The sequence below is a fragment of the Phoenix dactylifera genome, chromosome 14, assembly GCF_009389715.1.
Source record: "Phoenix dactylifera cultivar Barhee BC4 chromosome 14, palm_55x_up_171113_PBpolish2nd_filt_p, whole genome shotgun sequence".
NCBI lineage: Eukaryota > Viridiplantae > Streptophyta > Magnoliopsida > Arecales > Arecaceae > Phoenix > Phoenix dactylifera.
Window position 1 is genome coordinate 4,394,504 of NC_052405.1, and position 24,858 is coordinate 4,419,361.

Sequence of the window (24,858 nt, forward strand, 5' to 3'; positions counted from 1 at the left end):
CTAAATAATGTTACACTCCCCACCTATTTTCACCACCCAAGTCCCATCCGACGTGGAAAGACATGAATGGAGATGTTCCCATCTAAAACGAATTTGGTTTGCCACTTAACATATGCCACGTGGATTGATATTGCTTTGGTAATTGTTTCGGTTAGTGTAGCTTTTGATCCTCTCTTACCTCACATTTATGACAAGCCGACAGGGGACCAAAAGATAAAAGATCATAGGGGAAGAAAACTCTCCACCAAATCCTCGCAAAACGATGATAAAATAATACGAAATGACTCCAAGCTAAACTCCCAGTACCTTCATCTCTCTCGCATTCGTTCTACAAATATTTAAACAGATACTGTTCATTACATACAAAATGTTTTCGAATGAATTTTGTTTCAATCTATTCGCTAAAAATATTTAAACAGATACAACTGACTGTTCATTACATATGTGCAAGCATACATTTTCACACACACATCTACTTGATGCATAACTTTTTCTCAAGTTTAATTTCCTGAATGTTATTTGTCAATTTATTTGTACACCTTGATGTTTGACGCTTATATATTGTGGCCAAGTAACATTCCTATCTAATATTTGGTGGTTCTTAATTGTAAGTTCCTCTAAATGTAATCTACATTGACACCATATACCTGGCCATTCTCGATATAGTTGGCAATGGTTTTGAGCTAGCCACGGAGCTGTTGTCTAAATAGAGCCAATTCTAGAGCTAAAAAAACACACTTCCACACGTAAGATGCAATAACATAAGCATGAACTCAACATAAATAAATTGTGTTATTTTACTGTCAACTTGAAAATACTCACTTCTTAAGTATATCATTTTTGTGTTGGCAATGGAAGGACTTACCATGGCTATGTTAGCCAGCGTCTCATTCTTTGTGTACATCATCCTTGACTCTGTTTATATGTTGCTTTGAACCCTGCCATGTCCCAGGCATAGTTGTGGGCCTTCCTTTTCTAAAATGGCACAACTGTCATATAGATTGCGAGGATCCGTGCGGGCGTGTGTTTAGTCTCACATCGGTTATTCACTGGATAGATCTTGGGTACTTATACAGGATCAAGAAACCCAAATAATACCTTCCGGCTAGCCATTTTGGATGAGGTCCTGGATTGTTACAAATAGTATCAGAGCGGATCCGGCTCCTAACCTATGTGGAATAGGGGACACTGCAGCATGGATTCATTGGGGCTGACCACGGGCTAATCGTGGTGTTTGTGATTAGATTTGAATAGATATGAACCCTTAGCCTGACGAGGACGTCAGGACTTGAACGGGGGGAGTATGTGAGGACCCGTGCGGACGTGTGTTTAGTCCCACATCGGTTATTCGCTGGGTAGATCTTGGGTACTTATACAGGATCAAGGAATCCAAATAATACCTTCCGGCTAGCCATTTTGGATGAGGTCCTGGATTGTTACACAGATCGACCAAGAGCATTTCATAGGATATCCCTAATGGACTTGTTAATAGAGTTGGCCATATATATAAGAGTAAGCACTACTAAACCTAATATAGTCCCTAATTCTATCCAGAAGCACTCCCATAAATGGGAGACTCAAGTATACAATGCCTATGAAAATTGAAAGCAATTTCCCTTAAGATGTCAGGCTCATTCTGACCCTTCCTCAAGAACAAATCATCTACGTTTGAAGGTATCATCTTGAAGCTGGCCACTTCTGTGAGCTGGCTGACAACTACAAAGATGGAGTCTGGCTGACAGCTACAAAGATGGAGTCCCTTCTCCAAGCTTTCATGACACATCCTACAGAGTGCAGATAACCATTTGTAACATTTAAGTATTATAAAGTTTCTTGGGATCTAGGATGGGTGGAAGGCCTGGCCGAAATCCATTGTGGGCAGGATATTAGTAGGTTCAGAAATATGCTATGATAAGAAGATTTCAGTACTCTAAAAGTCATTACCTTGTAATGGAAGTCATGGATACTAACAGATCGTCACCTAAGATTTATGTTATCATATAATTTTTCAGATTATGTGAAACATGTGATGGAAGTCATTACCTTATAATTTTTCCGTACTCTAAAAGTCATTACCTTATAATGGAAGTCATGGATACTAAAAGATCGTCCCCTAAGATTTATGTTATCATATAATTTTTCAGATTTGGTGAAACATGTGGCATCAGAAAAGACTAATGATTACTTTTTTGCAGGCACAGAGTAGTCAGCAGGAGTACTTGAAACTTAAGGCACGAGTTGAAGCCTTACAGAGATCACAGAGGTGAATTTCTTCCACTTATTGATGATTTCAGTCTTTTCTGTACTCTCACCAATATGCAGACTGGAATGCAAATATGTATTTAGCCTGAATCGTTGACGACCAATGGTGGCATCTTATTTCTTTTCTTACACCCCTGCAACTGCAGAAATCTCCTTGGTGAGGACTTGGGCCCACTCAGCAGCAAGGAGCTTGAACAGCTCGAGCGGCAACTTGATGCATCATTAAAGCAAATCAGATCAACACGGGTACTGTGTGCATAACTTTTTTGTAGAAAGAATATTAAGCATACAGTGTCAGAGATTCATAATTCTCGGTAGTGGCACTGTTTCTTGCTTTAGAAATTACTGCATTAGTATTGGGGTTCAAGTCCCTTCCCTACTCCCTTGATTAAAAATAGAGATGTTATGCCTATATCTGTGTTCTAAGACAGCAACTTGGCATTTATTTTAACATCCAAATTTGTGAAGCTGGTGAGTGCTTCATATATGAATAAGCTCTCATAATTGGAGTCAGCCAGTTTGCAGTTTCTTTAAAATAAAACAGGATAACTTGTGAGGCTTCCTAAGTAATCATGCTGACCAATTATCTTCTTACAGACCCAATACATGCTTGATCAGCTTGCAGATCTTCAACGAAGGGTATGATTAATAAAATCAAGCAGCTTCAGAACAACACTTTATTATTATTATTTTTGTCCCACCATTTCCTTCCTACTGCTATTGTTCTTTCTTGCAGGAACAAATGCTATGTGAGGCCAATAAAAGTCTAAGGCGAAGGGTATGGATTCTACCAACAGATAGATGGTGAACCTACTCTTCAAATCGGGTATCTTCTTCCAGTGCCAGTTCTTTACATGATAATTAAAGCTTCTCTGTAGTAAAAAAACACCATGACTAACATGTTAAGTGGTCATTTTAACGGTTTATGAGTAGGTCAGCCACATTAACTAAGAAAAGAAACGGATTTTAAGGTCTCATACCTACCATTTTGACTGGCTGATGTGGGGAAACCCAAGGGTTGGTTGCATTTGGTTCAGCTACGAATGCATGGGAAATGCCCCACGAAAGAGATAAAAAAAATGACAGCCTACTCACAGCTGCGTTGAATGATATCAACCCTAGCTGGCCTCTATTTCTCAGTGGCTGCTGTCTGTTTTGGAGCTCCCTTGTGGGTGTTTTGAGTACAGATAGTTGAACCACTCCTAAACATATACATACATGCATAAATGCATACTTGGATGCACGGCACATGGATCAGTACACACATACGCTTCTACACATACATTGATACATGCATATACACACATACACACATACAGACAGGTACATGCATACATGCGCGCGCGCACACACATATATAAATTTAAATATTGCCAAACATCTTTTCCAATTCAAGATGTGGGATCCCATTCAACTGTTTTGCCTTAAGATGGTGATCCAAGTAACTCTAGGAACCTAATAAGTGATGTCAAATAAATACGACAAACCCTAACTTAAAGTTATGCAAATCTTAAATGCTATGATGCAAATTAACAACCGAAATCATGATGCCATGTAACACTAAACAGCAATCTAAAAATTAGACTTAAGAAACTCTAGGCTTAGGACTCAAACTAATAGATGAGGATGTCTATTTCAGTTTTCTGAAATCATATTGAAACAAGAGCTTTTCACAAATATAGGACAACGCTAGCAGCAAAAGCATCAAAGGTTCCCACAAGTCTTTGAAGGATGCAAAGCAATGGATCTTCGTTTGCTTTGATGAATATGCTGTAACTACTACTAGATGAATATGCAAAGGATAGATTGTTGAATTAAATTAAATATTTTAAAATTTTGAAAACTAAATTAGTCAACAGCCAAGTGGCAAGCATCCAGCGCAAGAGCAAATATGGAAAAATTTCCAAAGAAAGCAAACCATGACAAATGTCATGCATCCAGCGCAAGAGCAAGCATGGAAAGGCCCCTCGAAGAAGGAAGAAAACGTGGATGGCCAAGATGCAATAAGCCGAAGGATCAAAGGAGCACAAGAAGACACGTCATCAATCCGTGGGAGAGGAATCTTCTTCTTTTGATGTGCATGAGCCTATATAAAGGGCTCTAGGGATCATTTCAAAGTACAATCAAAATTTTCTCTTCTCCCTATTCCAAGAGTCTAGATAAAAAGGGCTCTAGGGATCATTGGGGAGAAAAAAAATAAAGAAAATTTTTCTTCTCCTCATAATTTTTCTAAGTTTCTTTTGATGTATCTGCAAGTGTGAACGTGCTCTACTTTCTTCCCTGGAGGTGCACTGACGGGGAAGACGTGGTTCTGTATTGGGTCGTCGTATCTCTAGGAGATCTGTGCCAGCAGACCCGTGCGTGGAGGGCATAAACTTTCCTGGGACAGCGCATCAGCGTGCTTCGATCCACAGGCCATCTTCTCTCTCTTTCTTCATTTTATTATTATATTGTCAAGTTAATTATTTGCTAGTTTATTCTTCTTAATTATTGTTTTTGAATATTAGAAATATTTAATTTATCAATTATATTTGTGCATCTAGGCTAACAATCCAGAAAAGTTTATGTACTGTTAGCACTAGATTTTAAATTACAATATTTATTATATATTTTGCTGCATAATTATAAATTGTTATATTTTAACTGTTACACATTTATGCTGGCTTTACTTTAGTACTTAATTTTTCAAGCAAAATATTAGATTGCTCAATCTCCAAGAGGTTTATTAATACCTCCATTTGGACTCCTTACGGAGTAATTTTCAGATTCCATTCAAAAGGAAATTCGAAAATTGGTTAATTCATAGGAGCTAGTTTAATATTGCACTTAAGATAAAATTGAACGATATCTAGTGAAATTATCTATTGAATAACGGTGTCTAAGAAAAGCTTGTCAAAAAGGCATACGTGCCTAAGAAAGGCTGGTACTTAAGTGAGCCAAGTGCTCCACCACCGATCTGGAGCTGATTTGGCTGTTATTCTTTGGATTTTTCAATTAGACATCTAAAGTTCAAATTAGATATCAGTGCAATAATTTGACATAAACCTTCTCATTTCCACAGGTGTCAAAACTGTGTTAAGCTACAAATTAGTGGCTTCCCACACATCTGAAAATCTTAGTGCTAAACCTGAAAAGTTTGATGGTCAAAACTTTAGAAGGTGGCAGAATCAAATGCGGTTCTGGCTCATCACCTTAGGCTTAATCTCCGCCATTGGTGGGTCTAGCCTAGAGGTGATCACGGGCCTTCTGGCCCGCCCAGCCCGCCCGGCCCGGCCCGAAATTTTTCGGGCTTGGGCATTGAAAAAGGGCCCATTGGTCGGGCCTGGGCAGGAAAAGCGGCCCGACCAAAAAAATCGGGCCGGGCCTGGAAACTTTAAAAATGGCCCGGTTCGGCCTGGCCCGGCTATAAAATTCTGTTATAATATATTAAAAATTTTTAAGAAACCCTACCCGTTTTCCTTCCTTTTCCTTCCCCTCCCCTCCCTCGCTGAGAGCCGCCGCCGCCCCCCCCCCCCCTCCCTCGCTGAGAGCCGCCGCCGCCGCCGCCGCCGCCGCCCCCTCCTTCGCTGAGAGCCGCCGCCACCCCCGCCCCCCCTTTTCCCTCGTTGAGAGCCTGATAGCCGCTCCCTGTAGCCGGTTCCGCCGGTTTCCCTGTAGCCGTCGCCTCCTCTCGGTGTCGTCGCCTCTTCAACGACCAGCTGGCGGCTCTTCGCGTCCTTCTCCCCCGGATGGCAACCTCCGCGGCTCCGGTCACCGACTCACAGTCACCGGTAAGAGTTTTCTCCTCCTCCTCCTCTTCGAGCTCGATCCCAGTAGATTTTGCCCAAGCCCGAAGAGAGAGAGAGAGAGAGAGGTGGGGGGGCAGCGAGAGAGCTCGGAACAGTGGGAGAGTGGGGACAGTGGTTTTGTTTTGGGTGGAGACGGTGGTTTTGTTTTGGGTGGAGACGGGAGACAGAGAAAGAGGGAGGAGGGATTTGGTTGGCTTGAGATCTTTCATCCCTTCTCTTTTTTGGTTTTGGTCTTGGTTTTCCTTCCCTCACATTGCTCCAGTTCCAGCTGGGCCATCAGGAAGAAAGATCGGGGGATTGGAGATGGACTTCTTGGAGGGTGGAGATTCTCTGAATTTTCTCCTCTCAGTTTCTTCTCCCCTGAGTTCTGATTTTTTTTTTTTCGGTTGGATGGTGCTTTATTTGTATTATGATAAATATTACTATCCCAAGTAATGAAGGAATGGTTTGTTGATAGGATAATTCTTATGAACTGAATTTTTTGTATAATTAGTTGTATAATTTTTTGATAGGCTTATGTCAATGGCAAGCGAAAGTTCACCTATTCTTGTTCAATCAACAATTGCTAATGTTTCAATTTTGTGTTTGTAGGTTTTGAGAGTTAGAAGATGCAAGGATGTTCTACAGTTTTCTATTATGGAAGTGGCTTCAAGAATTATGAACTTTTGAATGCACAAAGATGCATGTTTGTTATTATGTTAATGGGATAATGTAATTTGTATTTTATCTAAATATGTAATTGTCTAAGTTTGCAGTTTTTATTGTTGGGTTGTAATTTTTAGCTGGATAACAGTGTTTCATACATTTTATTTTCTTTCTATTGGCTTGAAGAACAGTTTTTATTGTCTAAATAGGCTATTTATATCCTTAACATTAACCAATTAACCAATTTAGAGAGCCCATTAAGCTCTTGGGCCATTTTTGCCCATTTCTAGATTTCAAACAAAAAAAAAAATCGGGCCGGTCGGGTCGGGCCTGTCGGGTCGGGCCTGGGACCAGATTTATAAGGTTGGGTCGGGCCTGGACAAAAATTTAAGCCCGACAGTCGGGCCGGGCCGGGTCTGGGCATAGCCATCGGGCCTAATTTTTGCTGTAGAACCCGACCCGAGCCCGGCCCGGCCCGGGTTTTGATTACCTCTAGTCTAGCCCATCTGCTTCACGACCTTCCACTCGCAACAACCCAAACCCTGCTCCTTCTGATGTTGCCTCCTCCACTAGGACTCCAGAAGAAACCAACTACCACTGTCTTCATAGAATCCTAGGAGCCCTTTCTGATAGGCTTTATGATATTTATTATATAGCTAAGAGTGCCAAGGATCTCTGGGATACCCTAGAAAATAAATATGGACTTGATGATGCCGGGGTAAAGAGATTTAAAGCTTCTGACTTTAGCAAGTTTAAATTTATTGATTCCAAACCTATGAATGATCAAATCCATGAATATGAAACATTGATTCTTCAACTCCAGGCAAATGGAACCCACTTAGATGAGTCTTTCCAAGTTGCCTGATTATAGACAAACTTTTCTCTACCTGGTCAGACTTTGCCAAGACTTTGAGCCACACCCAAGGTGATCTGTCTCTAATCCAAGTCCTAAATTCTATCAGGATTGAAGAACAACATCGCCTTAGAGAAAAATCCCACTCCTCCAATCCTTTGCCCAAAGTCAACAATGTTGAATCCAAGCCCAAATCCAAAAATCAGAATCGTTCTTTCCGACCCAACCACAACAAGTCCTTCAAGAAGAAATCATTCAACCATAGGAACTCCTTTCAGCCCAACAACAGAAAACCCAACTTCTCTCAGAACCAGAAGAAAGAGAAAGAAGGAGAATATGTTCGTTGCTGTTTTGTCTGTGGTCGGACCAACCATATGGCCCACCAATGCTTCTACAAGATCACTACTCCTCGTCAACTTAGAAGTAAGCGTCCTGCCACTTCTGGCGCCCAGGCCAACATGGTGACCTGTGGGGCTGACTCCTTTGAGACTGCTATCAGGTCTGTTTCCTTCATACCTGAAGTTAACATGACACAATTAGCACTTGACTGGTGGATTGATACCGGAGCTAGTATACATGTTTGTTCTGATCGCTCTTGGTTTTCATCTTATCAGATCTCATGTAGAGGAACTGTGACCATGGGTAATAATGCTTTGGCGCGCGTGCTTGGAGTGGGACGAGTGGATCTGACACTTACCTCTGGGAAGATCCTTACTCTGCAAGGCATGCACCACGTTCCAGACATCCGTAGAAATCTAGTTAGTGGATCATTGCTTGTCCAGCAAGGATACCAATTGTTTTTGAATCAAATAAAGTTGTAGTAACCCATGGTGTCTCTTTCATCGGAAAAGGTTTTCTTTGTGATGGATTGTTTAAACTCAATGTAATTATTCTATCTATGAATGAAAATTCTATTGTTCTTCATATTGACTCTCCTATTGTTTGGCATAGTAGGCTGGGACATGTAAACTATAGTTCAATTAAAAGATTAATGCACTTGAATCCCAAAATCAGAACTTAAGAATAATGATAAATGTGAGATATGTGTAGAGGCCAAATTACCTAAAAGACCCTTTCACGCTGTAAGTAGAGATTCTGATCTCCTTGAACTCATATATAGTGATGTATGTGACTCAGGAAGAACCTCAAGGGGTGGAAACAAATATTTTGTAACTTTCATAGATGACCTTTCTAGATACTGTCACCTCTATCTTATCAAAGCTAAAAATGAGGTCTTAAATAAATTCAAAGTCTATAAAGCAGAGGCTGAAAACCAACTAGATAAAAGATTAAAATCTTAAAGCCTGATAGAGAAGGTGAATATACCTCATTTGAGCTGACCCAGTTCTGTGATGAACATGGATAATTCATGAAGTGACAGCTCCTTATTCACCCCAATCTATTGGAGTAGCTGAGAGAAAGAATAGAACCATAATGGATATGGTTAACTCTATGTTAATTAGTTCAGAAGCACCAGAAAATCTTTGGGGGAAGCACTAGTAACTGCATCTTATATCTTGAATAGAATTCCATTCAAACATAATGATAAAATTCCATATGAAATCTGGAAACATAGAAAACCTAACTTAAAATACTTAAAAGTGTGGGGGTACTTAGCTAAAGTAAAAATTCCAGAAAATAAAAGAAAGAAAATTGGACCCAAAACAGTAGATGCAATATTTATAGGATATGCAATTGAGAGTAATGCTAATAGATTTTTAGTGTTTAACTCTTAAAAAAATGAAATTAATAACAACACCATAATGGAAGCAAGAGATGCAATCTACTTTGAAAGTATATTTCCTTTTAAAACAAGGATAAATGATCAAATAAATACCAATAATAATTTAGGGACTAGTTCTAGCAGAACCAGATTTAGAGAAAAAGAAGAAGAAACTGAACCTAGAAGAAGTAAAAGAACTAGAGTTGAAAAGAACTTTGGAGAAGACTACTACACATTCCTAATAGAAGACTCTCCTACTTCTTTAGAAGATGCCTTGAAATCTCTAGATGCCCCCTTCTAGAAAGAAGCAGTAGATAATGAAATGCAATCCATAATCCAAAACCACACTTGGAAATTGGCGGACCTACCCCCAGGAAGTAAACCTATAGTGTGTAAATAGATCTTTAAGAAGAAACTTAGGCCAGATGGAACTGTAGAAAAATATAAGGCTAGGTTAGTAGCCAAAGGTTTTACTCAAAAATCTGGGATTGACTTCGTTGATGTTTATGCCCCCGTAGCTAGAATCACTACCATTAGAATTCTTATTGCATTGGCTTCCATTCATAAGCTGGTTATACATCAAATGGATGTTAAAACCGCTTTCTTGAATGGGGACCTAGATGAAAAGATCTACATGAACCAACCCGAAGGTTTCATTGTCCCAGGTCAAGAGAAAAAGGTATGTAGGTTGATTAGATCTCTTTATGGTCTAAAACAAGCCCCTAAACAATGACACCTTAAATTTGATGAAATAATCCTAACTAATGGATTTAAAATTAATAACACAGATGAATGTGTATATTATAAAAAGAAGAATAACAAAATTATAATCTTATGTTTATATGTAGATGATATCCTAATTTTTGGAACAGACTTAGGAATTATTAATGAAGTAAAACAATTTTTATCTCTAAAATTTGACATGAAAGATTTAGGAGAAGCCGACCTAATCCTTAATACTAAAATCATGAGGAATGAAAATGGAATAACTTTGTCCCAAAGCCACTATGTGGAGAAAATTCTTAAAAAGTTTCACTACTCTGATTGTCATCCTGTATCTACTCCCTATAATCCATCTCTTCATCTAAAGAAGAATTTAGGTGATCCAGTCAATCAAAGCTTGTATACCCAGATCATTGGTTCTTTAGGATTCCTTGCAAAGTATACCAGACCTGATATTGCATACTCTGTGAACCGACTGAGTAGATATACTCACAATCCTAATAATGATCATTGGACTGCTCTAGAAAGAATTCTCAGGTACCTTAAGGGTACCATATCTCTAGGATTACACTATTGTGGTTATCCTGCTGTTCTGGAAGGCTATAGTGATGCCAACTGGATCAGTGATACAGTTGACACCAAATCTACCACTGGTTTTGTTTTCCTTTTAGGAGGTGCAGCTGTATCATGGAAGTCTACCAAACAAACTGTAGTGGCTAGGAGCACCATGGAATCTGAAATGATTACCCTAGATATCACTAGCATTGAGGCCGAGTGGCTTAGAGATCTATTGATAGATTTGCCTCTTGAGACTTCACCATTACCTTCTATATCTATTCATTGTGACTGCATCTGCTATAGATAAATGCAATCAAGAAAATGCAAATGTGAAAATGAATAGGCACTTGAAAGTGTGCCATAAATCATTGAGATACAAATTAAAAAATAACTTGATTGCACTAAATTTTGTAAAATCCAAAAGGAATCTAGCTGATCAGCTTACCAAAGGATTGTCTAGAACAGTGGTTCTAGAGTTGTCGAGGGGGATGGGGCTAAGCCCATAAGTAAAGTCACCACGGTGGTAACCCAACCTGAAAAGGTTCAATGGGTAGAAACAAGCTAGATAGGTGACTAATGAATAGCACTATTTATTTTTCCTATTCCTAGGGCAACAGTGCTCATAAAAGGTAAGAGTTAGGTTAAGTTTTTACTCTTAATGAATCCGAGACCCATGAGGCAGGGTACCTACTTGCTCGTACCCTTTTTAGGATTCACCTATATGCGTGTAGTCGTGAGGCCGCGACTGTGGAAAGTGGGTTGTTCCCTAATAACACACATAAAGAGATACCTGCGCATGGCCGTAAAGCGCAAACCCGCTTCGAGCATGTTCACGCTATATTATGTGTGATGTTGATGAAATCTGAGCCATGGACCAAGGTTCAAGGCATAGTCCACCTTGGCTCTACAGAGGTAATCAATTGTCACTAAGTGAAGGTTCAAACCGAAAGGTACCTACACCTATTACATGATATAAGATACTCAGCATTTTATTTTTATTTTTTTATTATTTATTTATTTTATTTTAATTTTAAATTTTGAAAACTAAATTAGTCAACGGCCAAGTGGCAAGCATCCAGCGCAAGAGCAAATATGAAAAAATTCCCAAAGAAAGCAAACCATAACAAGTGTCATGCATCCAGCGCAAGAGCAAGCATGGAAAGGCCCCTCGAAGAAGGAAGAAAACGTGGATGGCCAAGATGCAATAAGCCGAAGGATCAAAGGAGCACAAGAAGATACGACATCAATCCACGGAAGAGGAATCTTCTTCTTTTGACGCGCATGAGCCTATATAAAGGGCTCTAGGGATCATTTCAAAGTACGATCAAAATTTTCTCTTCTCCCTATTCCAAGAGTCTAGATAAAAAGGGCTCTAGGGATCATTGGGGAGAAAAGAAATAAAGAAAAATTTTTTTCTCCTCATAATTTTTCTAAGTTTCTTTTGAGGTATCTGCAAGTGTGAACATGCTCTACTTTCTTCCCTGGAGGCGCACTGACGGGGAAGACGTGGTTCTATATTGGGTCGTCGTATCTCTAGGAGATCTGTGCCAGCAGACCCGTGCGTGGGGGGCATAAACTTTCCTGGGACAGCGCATCAGCGTGCTTCGATCCACAAGCAATCTTCTCTCTCTTTCTTCATTTTATTATTATATTGTCAAGTTAATTATTTGCTAGTTTATTCTTCTTAATTATTGTTTTTGAATATTAGAAATATTTAATTTATCAATTATATTTGTGCATTTAGGCTAACATAGATTTCTCCATGCTGAATTATGCACAGATGCTGGTGATGCTTTGAGAAGGAAAATCAAGGCCGATTATAGATTTGTTTATTTCAGATCTGGAATACAAGTTAGCAAAGGAAAAATAACCGACACAGATTTGAGAGTTCTATTTAGGGGTTTAGAAGAGCTTCTGCACAGTAAAAATAAATTAGCCAAGGTGACGTTTAGCAGTCTAGATTGATCTTAGAGAGGCTGTTATGTGGCTGCTAACAAGTGTTATATTGAGCACCTTTAAAGTTGCTGGAGAAAGGCTTGGGCAATAGAAATAGAACTAGCAAAGAACATAAAAGAAAAAGGCAGGAAACTAGATACGTACTTATCTCACACCGGTTTAATAGGGACTCGTTCCCCGGGCTCATACATCTGTTCCCCGCTTCAGATGTAGGAAAAAGAAGAAAGTGTTCATTCATTCAATGAAAAAGCAAGCGTACATCACCATCATAGCAACAAATCCTCAGAAGAAACCATTACATGGTCACCTACTGTAGAATTACTGTTCATGATACAGTATCGTGAACAATAACCAAACCCAATTTTATTTCTAAAGTGCCGTTAAACCTCTAACTAATCATGGGACTAGACTTGGTCTCTTGAGTTCAGTCCATTTCACTGATAGACTGAACCAAACATGGACTAGAACCACTAAAATAAAAATAAATAAATAAATTGACAGTAAGCCTAAAAATTTGGAAAGATCTAGTGAGGCTTGATGATGCTTATGAAGATCCTATCATGACTCCATGTTATCCAAGTCAATCTAAAGGATCAAATGTTTCTTTGCTCGCCTTTTGTGGACTCGAAATTTTTTGCAATCCCTATTAGCTCCCTAGTTTGGAAAAAATTGCCTCTGACGAGTATAGGCTACAGTGTTTCCCAAGCAACTCTAGGTTAAGCTTTTGTAGCTCGTCATATTATTTCATGTGCTAGCTGTAGATGGGCATCCTCTCCACTTAACCAAGTATCATCAAAATACTTGTGCTGGTAGAATCTATTTGCTCATCCATGATGTTTTCAATCTCATCTTCTTTCTTCCTTCTCAACAACGGGTGGGGTGGAGTGGGAGGCTATGGGAGTGTAGACACTGAACCTAGTGGAGAAGCAAAAAATGCAGCAGCAGCATGAAAGTAAGAAAGAAAATGCTTAAAGTATATTCATTTCGACTCCTGGTAGAATGTCGTGCCCTCTACAATAATATAGGGTTGGGCCCATGCCTTTAGAAAGATCCAGATCCACCTCATATGCATTCGCACCAATCCTTCTCAAGACATGCTAGAACTTGTCCTTCTAGCTTGCAGTTCATTCAAGGTTCCTCATAGGAGCCTCTTCGAGCAGACTCGAACATCACCCAGTCTCATTCACCAAACTCGTGGTACTTGCATGTACATTTGCTGCAAATTTATAGCTTTCATTGTTTAAAGTCATCGTTCAGTGAATTTCAACGTATAAATCATACAAATGACATGCAAATGAATATGCTAATTCACTAGATCTAGATACAATAGATAGGGGAATCAAATTTATAAGATTCATAGAATTGTAATCCGTGATAAGGCCGATAGGAGTATGATATGTAATCCAACTGATAGAGTTATTATAAGTAAAACTTGCTATGGAAGCACCTGAGCCCAACCAAACATGATCTCCTATAAGACATCTCAGAAGATCTCCTAAATTCTTATTTACCACCTTTTTCTTCCCATCAGTCTATGTATGGTATGCAATGTAAACTAGAGTATTGTGTTGAGTATTTTTCAAAGTGTGTTTAGAAGTAGCTTATGAACTTTATATTCCTAAGGCAATAGTGTTAAGAAGATCATGCAACCTATCTATCTCATCATGAAGAACAACTTTGCAATATGGGTCATATTAGTAGTCTTATGGCATAGAACAAATGTATCGTCTTAGAAAATTGATCTACTATAACAAGGATGAAGTCATGAAATCTAATTGTCTTAGAAAGACCTAAATCAAAAATTAATATCCTAGCTACCATGGTGCATGTGGAATAGGCAGTGACATGTACAAACTATGTTCTATTTTCTATCCCTAGCTATCGGACATGTATGACACTAAGCAACAATGAATACCACACTAAGCCTGAGGCTAGGCTTGAAAAACCTATCCTCCATCATGGAAATGGTTTCTCTCTCCCAAAAAGACCTGCTTCCCCACCTGTATGTAATTCCCAAATCACATAATCTTTCAAAGACATGCTGAAAATACATAAGTGGCTATCTATAAATAAGTAGCTCACACAAAATACATAATCTATGCTATGATGTGAATCACTAGCCTAAATAGTATAAATCTTACCAAAATCTGAGTATAGAGGGCAGTTATAAATGATCCTAACAAAACTTGCACCTGTATGTTTATGGCTTATAGGAGGCTACTATCTTACAAAGTACATTAATTTGTTTGTTCTCAGCATCTGAGCAATGTTTGAGAACAAAAGTATACTCTTGTAAAAACTCATCCCAATTAGCATGTCGGCACCCTAATTCCTTTGGAAGTTTAAGTACCATATGGCTTGATGATCAAAATACAAAATAAACTCCTTGGGTAGCACAAATGATGCCAATATATTATGACTTGAACTATAGCATAAAACACTCGCTTATAGGCATAGTATCTCTATCATGCATTATTCAATTTCTCACTAAAGTATGTTATAGGATGACCCTATTAACTCAAAACCAAGGAGAAGCCTTAAAATAGAGGCTTCAATAGTTTTCTTTAATTTGTTGAAAGGCTTTAGTTGTAGCTTTACTCCATTTGAACTCTCCCTTTCTTTTGTCAACTCGTTATAATGGTATTAAAAACCCTAACGGACCTCTTTTAAAGGGTAACAAGTCTATGAAAATTTACATCCTTGTGAATGCTAAAAGGTTTAGGTCAGTCCTAAAAGGCATGACTAACCACTCATAAAATTTGTTCTCTATCTTAAATGCAGTTTTTCACTCATTGCCCTCTCTAAAATGAATACGGTAGTATCCACTATGTAGATCAATCTTAGCTAGACATCATATCCAAAATATTATCGATCTTGGTATCGAAAATATATACTTGATTGTAATCTTACCATAGATACTTTAGCTACAATCCTTTTTAGGGGTTTTAATGTGGGGACAATACAAGTTTTGTGACTCACACAAATAATTCCCTTGCATAATCTTTATCCACTTGACATTTCAACTTAGCGTGCCCAAAAGGGGTTCGTTCTATAATCAGAAAAATTGGTTAAGAATAACCTAAGCACAAGATTGTTGGCATGCTATATATCCCTAAGTAGTATTAAGTAATTAGGAAACACTTTAGGCAACTTCAATAAAATCCATGACTAGCTAACTATCCTCCTTAGGGGTCTATAGTGTAGGCACAACTAGTGGCTCTATAACTTTAGTAGCTGCAAAAGCATAGATAAGCCCTTCCTCTCTCTCTCCCTCTCTCTCTCTCTCTCCCCCCCTCCCTCCCTCCCTCTCTCTTAGACTACTTATTGAGCACATTGAGGGTTTAGACTTTTGGGTTCACCCTTCTAACTCTTCTGGCTTAGAAGAATTTAACACAAATTTTTTTCCTAGCGTACTTAAAAATATGTATATTGGCCTTTCCAAGTGAGTCACATCCAAATTAAACAGCCAAGGTCACCCTAGCAAAATTTGAGGAACATCCAAAAAAAAAAAAATATCGCGCTAAATAAGATCTCGGCGTGCTACTAGTTGGATAGGGACCATACACATCTAGGTCACAAATTTGATAGTCTTATGTACCCAAGCAATCTTATAGGGCTAAGGGTGTGGTTCAAGTATTAATCCAAATGAATTGCTGCTGATTTGGAGACTACATTTATGTAGCTGCCACCCATCAATAATGCGTTTGTAACTTTTATTACCACTCTTGATGTCAGTATAAAAAAAAGTGGTACATAGCCAATCCTCTTGTAGATATGCTCAAAACACGCCACATATACAAAGGCATACTCCAATGCCTCTTCTGCATCACTTGGTCCTTTCTCGGGCACATAGATATCCTCCTCTAACTCACCCACATCCTCCTCACCTTCAACATCAATATAAAGATTTTAGAGGGGCATTGATGTACGTAATGACTAGTCTTATGATAGTTATAGCATTCAATTGCATCGCTGCCTTATTTGGAGCAGGTGGTAGCAACCAATATTCCTTTAGGATCTCTAACAAAAGGTATGGAAGTGTTGCTTTCCTTGGCACTCATTAGGCATAGAAGTACTAGATCGACTATGTCTATTTCCCTCAAAGAATTTACTATAGGCAATTTCCTGGCTTGAGAATGCAACCTCCTAACTATAGAAGTTCTCAAGTACTACTATAACTCTAAAGCCAACTAGAATACTTAGTCAATTGATTAGATTAATTGTGGCAACATCTCACTCTTATTATCACTCTAATACCAATGCAAAACCTAAAGAGGGTAAATTGGGAATCTTCCGCAATATCACACCAGACCATCAACTCATCGAACCTGGTCATGCACCAGTGATAGGCATACTGCTTTGGTGTAACGTGGATAACTCATCCATTAATTTGTCCTTAAAGGTGGTTGGGAGATACTTTTCTTTCAACTTCATCTCTTCTCAACTATCTTTGAAATCTTGCCCTAAATGCCAAAACTATCATTCAAAATTGATCCGAAAAATCTTGTTTTACCAAATCAATTTCATCTTGACAAAACCTAAACATTTAGGAATTTAACATATCACACCAAGCAAAGTAGTGGTCTATGTTAGATAACCAAACACTCAAAGCCTTAGGGTCAATGTCACTATCAAAGTTGGGTGCCTTAATTTTTACTTTCTTGGTGATGTCTTCTTCTATTTCACAAACATCACACCTACTATGAACATAGTACCCTTGATCAAACTCAACCCATGATATGCAGGTCGTGCATGTGTAATAGGAGCACGATGTGGCCTAGTGCCTATGAAATCCTCCCTATGGAGGATGCTTACTAATTGGTGTCCTATGGTGGTCCCTTTCTACTAATTGTCTAAGATGATTTCTAGGGGGCTGATCTACCTCATACTTTAGATCCACTAGAACTTGCCTTAGGTTGTGCCCATGCTAAAGCTTGTGCTCACATTGAAAATGTGCTTGTGCTCATGATATTCTTGTTTTCATTACGAGGCCATGTAGAACTTTCCTCTCTTATAGTCTCATTTCCTCTATGACTAGGAGTGACCTCCAAAGACTAAACAAATTTTGACATTCATGAACTCATGCACTAACAGATACTATTGATTTTGTATTGCATCTAAGTATTGTCAAATTTCTCATAGTATGTCCTCTCTATGCCTATTAATCATACATCCCTTATAAGGTATCCCATGAAAGGTGGCCATGATGCAAACCTAAGCTCTAACACCAAAATATGTAGGACAATTTGTGAAGATCCGTACGGGCGTGTATTTAGTCCTACATCGGTTATTCGCTGGATAGATCTTGGGTACTTATACAGGATCAAAAAATCCAAATAATACCTTCTAGCTAGTCATTTTGGGTGAGGTACTGGGTTGTTACAAATGGTATCAGAGAGGACCTAGCCTATAACCTATATGGACAAGAGAACACTGCAGCACAGTTTTATTGGAGCTGACCATGGGTTGATCGTGGTGTTTGTGATTAAATTTGAATGAATTTGAACCCTGACGAGGACATCAGGGCTTGAATGAAGGAAGTATGTGAAGACCCGTGCGGACGTGTGTTTAGTCCCACATCGGTTATTCGCTGAATAGATATTGGGTACTTATACAGGATCAAGCAACCCAAATAATACCTTCCGGCCAGTTATTTTGGGTGAGGTCCTGAGTTGTTACATAATCCTACTAAATGTAACACTAAATAACAATCTAAAAATTAGAATGAGAATGAAGAAAGTACTAAACTTAGGACTCAAACTACTAGATGCGGATGGCTAAATGCAAATTGCCGAAATGACATTTCAATAATAGCTTTCACAAATAAAGCACAAGATGTAGCAGCAAAAGTATCAAAGGTTACAAAAAAAAAAAATCTTTGAAGGATGCAAAGCAATTTAATCTTGATTCTCCTAGGCATCAGCCACACACATTTCTGCATGCTGAACTATGTATGGATGCCGGTGAATAAGATATATTTGTGAGCAAGTACTAGGCTTGACACTTAAAGACCTTTATGAATTAGGATTAGTGTTTCAAGAAAAAAATCATAGGTTGATTGCATATTTGTTTATTTTTTATTTGAAATACAAGTCAGCAAAGGAAGATAGAAACAACACAGGTTTGGATTTTTATTTAGGGGTTTAGAAGAACTACTGCATGGTAAAAATCAGTTATTCACTTGAGTTCAGTGTTTTTCACAAATAAACTGAACCAACAATGGACTAGAACTACTGAATAGAAAACAAAATTAAGACAAAATATATACACTAAGACCAAAAACTTTGCAATGTCCAACTATGCTTTATGATGCTCATGAGGCTCCCATCATGGCATAGATCATCCAAGTTAATTGATTCAAAGGCTTGGATATCTATTCGCTCACCTTGTATAGTCTCAAAATCTGTCGCGAACTCGATCGCATGGCAAGTCGACAAATCCTAGTGTGTAAGAGGGCCACATGGACCCTCTCCCAACTTGATTTAATCTCAATACCCATTGCAAATTGAGATTTATCCTTTTCATGAATCCCAATCTCTCAGACTCAAACCACAGTCTGATAGAAGAGATTTTTGCCCACTTGCAACTCATCCAATCGCGTTGAAAATCCTTTTGTCAACTAAGAACTTGGTTGAACCCAGTAGCCTATACTCCAGTATACCTTGGAAGCCTATTACACAAACGCAGTAGACTCATTTCTGAAGGATAATAATCACCATATTGTTGGAAGTCAATTGGAACGACATTTTACTACAAACTTTTAATATCAGGAAAAAATTTTGGCTGTTAAAAATAGAAAGTTGCATTGTAGGTTTTGTGATACTTCTAGCTTAAGAGCTTCAGTGACATAATACATGATATATTTGGGTTACTACAAGAATTTATATACAATCAATGTGACTTTGCTACCTGCATGGATTTAAGTTTTTCATGTTGCTACCTGCATGGACATGCATGCCGTAAGTCATTATGATCACCATGCATCCTTTAATTTAAAAATGCCATGATTTTTGTTTTAACTCCAGGAAAAAAAACGTAAATTTCTTCACACATTCACGCTCCAGTCTGACAAATGCAAATCCAAGTATTTGGAATATTATCTCTCCTAAATTTCATGAAAATGAAATCCTTTTCTAGATGACCAATCATGGTGTGAGAACCATTTTATCAGTGACTTCTAGTCTAATAATTTTTAATCAAGTTTTGCTTTGTTATCTTTCCCGTAGGTATCCTCCAGAACAAATAACGATTGCAGCAGCGCCCGGGCCAAGTGTGAGTAATTATATGCCAGGATGGCTTGCATGAGAGCAGCTAATTGATTTTCTTCTTCCTGTGCCTTCGGGGCATATTGTATGTTGTGTGACAAAGACATTTGCACTCCACTTGTTGATTGTAATGGCTTGTAATTGGTAACTTTTTCTGTTTGTTGTTTCTAGTTAAACAATATTGTCTACAAACTATTCTATGAAAACTCCTGTAAGGGAGCTAATCCAACTGCATTTGAGTGTTTTGAACCTAGATTCATGCTTAATTTTCTATACCTGTGCAAGCAGTAAGATTTTTGATAACTAGGTGGTAATTTTGATCAGGCTGGTTTAGATGCAAGCTGAAAGTTAGGATATGCAGAAACGTGACAACAATCAAGTGGATCTAGGTAATGCTGCGAATTTTCATGATTGGTTTTATCATTTTGTTGGTACTTTTCACCTGTTCGTATTTCATTGTGCTGAAATCATATGCAAATATAGAGCCCTTGAGTCATACTTACATTCATAGAGGACACTGTAATTTGGGTGGTACAGGTGAACAGTCGGAATCTTGTATTTGAGTGGTTGTTTGAATGCTCTGCTCTCCTATCCATTTAACATCATTCTTACAATGGGGAAGTGGTTGAAGAAGGAAACAACATTCCTTTTTTAGCATACAAAGCTCTCCATATGATATGTTCTGCCTCTGATCTCTCACATGGTGCTGTTTTCGGCAATTAAGGCCATGCCATTTCCATGAGAATAAGATTCTCATATGTCATGAGAAAGAAAAACTCACGTGGGATATGGGAAGATCCAATCCCCACCCGCTGGAAATTGGGATAAATTTTTATTCTAAAAGTGTTCTTTAGCTTTTAGATAAAAGGGGTAAAATCTTTTGCTTTATTAAAGGCATGACAGGTATTTTATATAACTTTCTCAAAAAAGTAAATGCTCGACCACATATAAGCTAGAATGTGCTACTTTTTCATAATCAACTAAATATGCAAAAATTACTTTTCTAGGCATCATATATACAAGCATTAGCTTTTTATTAAAAATATTTCGGTGAGAAGAAATTCTTCCCATGAACCAAACAAGTCTTGGATATTTGCTCTAGGAGAAGATCATCTTAAAATTTGCAAACTTGAAGGGATTGGATTTGGAGTCTGAATTTTCTATTTCAAACAAGATTTTTGATAATTTTCTATTTTGCTACATAATTTCAGCTCCCCATCCAAGTTGGCCGGCATAACTGGTTTTTAGTGGAGAAAGAATTTTACCTAGATTGTGTTCACTCATCAAAACTTGCTACGCTATCATGGAGAGAAGGTAAAATATTTGATTTTGAGTGGAAACAAGGATGTAACATGGTAGCAAACAATGTTTCATAATTTCAGTATGGAAGCTTGTTAAGGGGTTGAAGATAAAATTCAAAGGTGCTATAGATAATTCAGATTGATTGAGAGAGGCTCCTATAGATAATTCAGATTGACAAAGAAATGCTCGAATTGTCAAATCTGAGAGGGATATCAGATGAGACCTGCTTCCTTCCCTTATAATGCAGATAGATAGGCAATAACGATCTTCTCTTAATGCTTCTTGACTTGCTAACTCTTTTCTTGGTGGTTGTTGGCACTTCATTGTAGGAACAACTCCCTTCAGTCCTATAACCTCTCTTTGTTCATTATATCTCGCAATAAACCACTCAAGTATCATTCTTAAGAATTTGACTAGATGGTGATTGATATAATGTCATCAACCACTTCTCTATAGTTGGCAGATAAATAAGGAAATCTTATGTGTCAAACAGTTAGGTATATAATTAGTGTCTCAATTTTGAGCTATTCAACGATGAGATTAACAAAGTCGTAGACAGCGATGACAAAAACCATGTGAGTGATCCTTTCGTAAATTTTGTAACTTCTAAGTTAAACATAAACAAATTGTGTACGGAGACAAGTCTTGCTGTAAAAGGAGTTTGGATTCTTTGCGGTGCATATTCTGCACCACTAAGAGCGCATGGATATCCATCTTAGAAATGAAATGCTCTCACTAATCCTGAAAAATGAGACCACCGCATCGGGATGTGCAACAAGTGGTAATTGCCAAACATGTAAGGTAAGGAGATTGTTAAGAGTCCTCTGTTTATGAGATAGATGACATGGCAACAATTGAGGCAAGATGTCTCTATCTCTCTCTATATATATTATTTTAAAAGATTAGAATGTGAAGATCCGTGTGGGCGTGTGTTTAGTCCCATATCAGTTATTCGTCGAGAAGATTTTGGGTAATTATATACGATTAAAGAGCTTTAAAAAAAATCTTTTAGTTAGTCTTTTTGAGTGAGGTCCTGAATTGTTACAAATTGTATCAGAACGAACTCGACTCATAATTGAGGCTAACCATGAGCGGTCAGGACTTGTATAGGAAAGTATGTGAGCATCCATGCAGGCGTATGTTTAGTCTCATATTAGTTATTCGTCGAAAAAATTTTGGATATTTATATATAACTAAAAAACTCTAAAAATATTATCCTACAATTGATTTTTTTTTGGTAAGATTTTAAATTGTTACATAGAATTTATTTCTGTTCTTTATCAACTTTACTTTACAAAATAGGGGCTGATATTTGAATGTGGTGACATGGACAGCCACCTAACAGCTGTCGGGAAGTCTTTTTAGAGAAGGTCTAAAATCTTACTTGAATAATGAAAATGTCGAACCTGAACCCTTCCTTTTTATTTTTTTTCTAATTTTTTTTAGCTAAAAATGTTTGGAAACTCTACGGGTTGCCATCCCTTTTCTTGAACAAAATCCGACACAATGTGGGCCATTGATTTGATGTTTCAGACGTGATGCCGATGTCAAATCATAGGCATTGATAAATTAGCTAGCTGCCGGGTGCACGGGATGTGGACGCTGGGCCAATCAAGCTGCGCACGAATCTTTTGTACAGGTCTTCTCCCTCTCGGACCCCTCTGATATTTTAAGGCTACGTTACCTCCTCCTCTTTATTCCTCGTACACAAATATGTGGTTCTGGATCGCCGGCCCCCACCTCCAGTCCCTTCGGTCCCCGTCGTGTCCCCTCACCGGTTTCCCTGCCGATTCAACCGGTCGAACGTCGGACCGGACCCGGTTCGATTTTGAATCCGTCCGGCCCGGTCTAGATCCCATGCCGTCATCATGCAGCCATGCCGGCACTAGCCGTACTGATAACCTTATTGTATTTTTTTTCTTTTCCTTTTGTTAGGCTTTCTGTACAATTTGTGTGCAAATATATCCAATAGAATGAAAAAATAAAGTATCACGGAGTGTCCGAAACAACTCTTTTTCTTCGGCCCATAAGGTGCTTCCAAATTAACTAGTCACATAAGTAGTTGTTAGGGGAAAAATGGGTCACTCATGATTAGAGAAAAATGGATCACTCAGAGCATGCGGACGAACTGCCGGCGCTCAATGGAGAAGGTAACAGCAGTGAACACGCTCTTGTTAGTCTCGACCTCGGAATGCCCGACCTCAAAGCACCCGACCTCGGAGCGCTCGACCTTAGAACGCCCGATCTCCGAGCGCCCGACCTCAGAGTACCCGACCTCGAAGCGCCCGACCTCGGCATCAACGGCCGCAAGGCTCACGACTTCAATTTCGACAGGATAGAGCCTGGTCGGCCTCATGGCCGAGAAAGACCCAGTCAAAAGGAGAAGTAGACCTCCCCCCTACACCAAAAATTAAGCCCTCCATCTCCAGGATCAAATCCCACGATCTCCGCTTTAGCATCCATCAAACATTTGAATGCCCGCGATCTCAACAAATTACCAGCTAGCCCAGAATCTCGGATTGTTTATGGTAACTCATCAATCCACATGATCACGCCCGATCACAGGTAACCGCTACCTCCCTCCTATAAAAAGGAAGGAGAGCTCTAAGCAAGGAGACTCATCTTCCGCCCTGGGCAAAAAAAAACACATCCATGCTTTATTTCTCTCCATCACTCCTCTTCATTACTTCTCTTCACAAAAAGCTCCTCTCTGACTTAAGCATCGGAGGGTCTGCGCTGGAACCTCCGGCCACAGGCTTCTTGCAGGTCCGCCGGAGACAGTCATCCGCCGCCGCATCATCAGCCGGAGCTCCTCCCCCTCAGCCTGCAGTCACCTCCGGGTCTAATTTTCAGCAATAGTAGTCATCCAATTCGCAGCATTATTGGTCTTTCTGAATACATATTTGGTTTGAAAAACTTTACCATTCCTTATCATTATTTAGATATTTTGAAGTAAAAGATGATCCAAATTCACACCTCTCAAATTTTTTTTGAATCTAACGATCCGAGCTATCCGCCGTATAACCGAGTTGGCCTGTTGCAAAGGGTGGTCTAACCCCAGACGCCCTCGTGACCCTTCCCCCTGGACCGCGGCGTGGGATTGGAACGCCCTTCGACATCTCGTACGAGGGTGGCGAGCGTCGGTCACGTTATTCGCCTTATTAAATGATCGGAGGGAAGGACGCGGAAAAGCCAGGTAAAAAAAAATCTCCAGAGCCCGTACTGGCGGCCGTACGACAGTCAGCTTGCATGGGGTCGTCGTCCGCCGGTGAGGATATCTACAGCTTGCATTATTACCACTCCTTGTCGCCATTCCGTTACACTCTTGCTCTCTCTCTCTCTCTCTCTCTCTTTTTTTTTTTTTTTTTTTTTTTGCTAAAAAAAAGGGTAAGGGGGAGGAAGGGACTTACGCTCTTGCTTTTGTTGACGCCACTCCGCCAGCCCATTGTGGCGTGAATCGGCGGTTAGACGATCCATCGATGACTTTAAGATTCACATAGATAGATAAATAATAGAATTTGAAGTACTTTAAAAAATATGCCATAAGTGATCCACAGAAAAAAAAAAAAAAAAGGCCTAGTTAAGTTTAAGATGGTAATTTATGACCAATTCTGTTAACCTTTGACCCACAAACGATCTTCATGGTATAAATAGATTTGGATTATAAACAAATTAGCCTATCTAAATTTATTTATTAAATAAATTAGGTGTGCAGATTTAGTGACTTTTGAGGTGTTTTGATCTATTTAATAATTAAGTCGGGCAGTAATTTAACTTATTTAA

At 38.9% G+C, this 24,858-nt stretch overlaps 1 pseudogene; it reads left to right on the plus strand.

The window, feature by feature from the left end:
* Positions 1-2,156: 2,156 nt before the first annotated feature.
* LOC103707395 lies at positions 2,157-19,813 on the plus strand (annotated as a pseudogene).
* The last annotated feature ends 5,045 nt before the right edge of the window (positions 19,814-24,858 follow it).